Here is a 2704-nt window from a genome sequence, read left to right on the forward strand (position 1 = left end):
CGGCACAGGAATGAATCTGGCATTATAACAGGAAATAGAAAGCTAAACATACTACGTTCATTTGTAGTCAGTTATGGAGCTTTAAAACATTGAACATCGCGCAAAGCTACATGAGGGCTATTTACGCTAGCCGTCCCTAATTTAACAGATTTAACTCAGCCCATAAATTTTCAAACGGATTGATATAAATGATTGACCTGGCCATTCTATAACTTCAATTGTCTTATTTTTAAGATATATTTTAGCGACTCCACAACTGCAAACAAAAACAGAAAACAAAAGGAAAACGTCAGTTGAGAGAACAAAATAGCTCTCTGATAAAAGTTTGAAAAATTATCAAAGTAATCCTTGTGTCAAGAGACATTATTTACCCAATTTTCATTTTCAAACTTTGGCCATCTTGGATTAATAAAGTCATTAAAATGGTCCATGTTCTATATTTAGAATCATATCATAAAAACAAGATTTATTACATTTGAGAAAGTATGAAAATTGTCATTAAAATTACATGGTTTTAGGCTCGTTCATAAAAAACCACGTAACATGATGTATATGATTTTTTGTATACTTTTAGTTAATACTTATTCGTGAATAATACAGTTGATGATGAAAATCAAGTAAAATTGTTGAAAAGCTCAGACCTGGTACATGATTATAAGCTGCTCAAATCTTAGTGTTTACAAAACAACCTTTCTAAAATAATTGTTAAAGTTTACGCGATCAAATAAAGTAATTAGAAGAAAATTAAAAAAAAAACGTTTTTTGGTATACGGTATGATAATTTTTAATTTCGATTGTTATCTCCTACTACTGATGGAAGGCATTTTGCCTTCTATGCCTGTTTGACATACAAGACAGGTCTATTTAGGTTATAGTAAAGCTTTATTGTCTGTTTAACCTATAAGACAGGTCTGTGTGTGTTATAGTAAAACTTGATTGTCTGTTTAACCTATAAGACAGATCTGTTTATGTTATAGCAAAACTTGATTGTCTGTTTAACCTATAAGACAGGGCTGTTCATATCATACTAAAACTTGATTGCCTATATAACTTACAAGAAAGGTCTTTCATGTTATAGTAAAATTAAATTTTCTGTTTAACCTACAAAATAGGTCTGTTCAAGTTATAGTATATTTCGCTAAGATGGATTTCATCTTACTAAGGATGTATAAGTAACTCCAACCTTATTATTGGGTTTTATACATCAGTCAAATATCCTTCTAAGCATAAAGTAGAAGTAGCAGACACATTATGAATTACTAAACATTTTTAATCTTCGTCGGTTACTTTCCTAGTAATCTCGGTGACTTACAGCATTGACCTCTTAACAACCGAAACCGTTTTAATAAACCACATCTATTGAAACTGTTCGATCTCTCCACTTCTTTCGTTCTTCGACAAGACATAATGTGTTTCATTTTCCCCATCTTCTCTACATGGGATATGTCAAGGGTTCAAGTTTTCTCATTTTCCCTTTTTTTTATTAGAACATTTCTAAACTGTTTCACTGTCTATAGTTCCATTACCTTTCCTAAATGAAATATGTCCTAATTGTTCAATTAACTTTACCTTATTCATCTTCTCTATGTAAGATAATCTTTATAGCTCTACATGAGGTACCTGATATTCTTATGCTTCGATTGTCTATGTTTCATTTTTGCCCTATATCAAATATTTATAAATGGTCTTTACTGGGTAATGCTGATTAGCTGCCTTTTCCTCTAGTCTGTAATCTCTAATTTAGTGCTAGCTAGCAAAGATAGCTTAAGTGTAGCTTCGGGAGAAATTCAACAACCAAAACATCTTCTCCATGTGGAATATCCTCTGCTGATTAAATTATCTTCATTTTCCTGTTATTAAATAAATACGATGTGTCGATATACCTGTTCACTTCATACAGTAATGAGTTATTTGTAGACACTAAAATAAAATCACAGAAGAGACGCTTAACGTTACAATTTATACTGTTATGACGTCAGTAAAACATGCGCATGTCATGAATCAGGAGAAAAATTGTGCTCTCTAGGCTACAATATCATAACATATAAACTTATAAAGTAAGAAATAATAATATTTATTACTCTAATTTATATTTATTTATTCTTGAAAAAGAACACCTTTGAAGATCCTGCGTGTACATAGTAATTACAATATATAAACTGTTTCTTGAGAAAACCAACTCTTCTAAATATTAAATATAATAGATCTCTAAATAACACTGCAAACTACTGGCACTGACCATAAAATTTAGATCGTCAAAATTCCAATTATCAAAATTCCATAATCCATATGAAAGGGAAAACCTTATTGGTTTCTTTCCTTGTATTAAGCAAGATGATTGGCGTTTTATGCTCGTGAAATAAACACGTCACTTTCAGACCTACAAGAATGTGGACAGGGCAATAATACACAGCTCATCATCACCCAAATCACGTGCTTAAAAGGACGTTCGTACATGCTTCAGCTTTGCTATTTCCGCTAAAATTTTTATTGACCTGTCTAACATTCCATCCCAAATTTGACTGATGGAAGTTTGTGGCGTTTCATGGACTGTGTCATCACTCTTCATTAGGTGATTGATTGCATTGCAGAAATTCCCAGCAAATTAGATAGATGGGAAAGCTTAGAAACAGCTAGATAGATACCACGTCAGCAGATGAAGAGAGATATACGAATTATGTTTCGAAATGTTCACTAAGAAACC

This window comes from Tachypleus tridentatus, chromosome 7, assembly GCF_004210375.1.
Source record: "Tachypleus tridentatus isolate NWPU-2018 chromosome 7, ASM421037v1, whole genome shotgun sequence".
In the NCBI taxonomy this organism is placed as follows: Eukaryota; Metazoa; Arthropoda; class Merostomata; order Xiphosura; family Limulidae; genus Tachypleus; species Tachypleus tridentatus.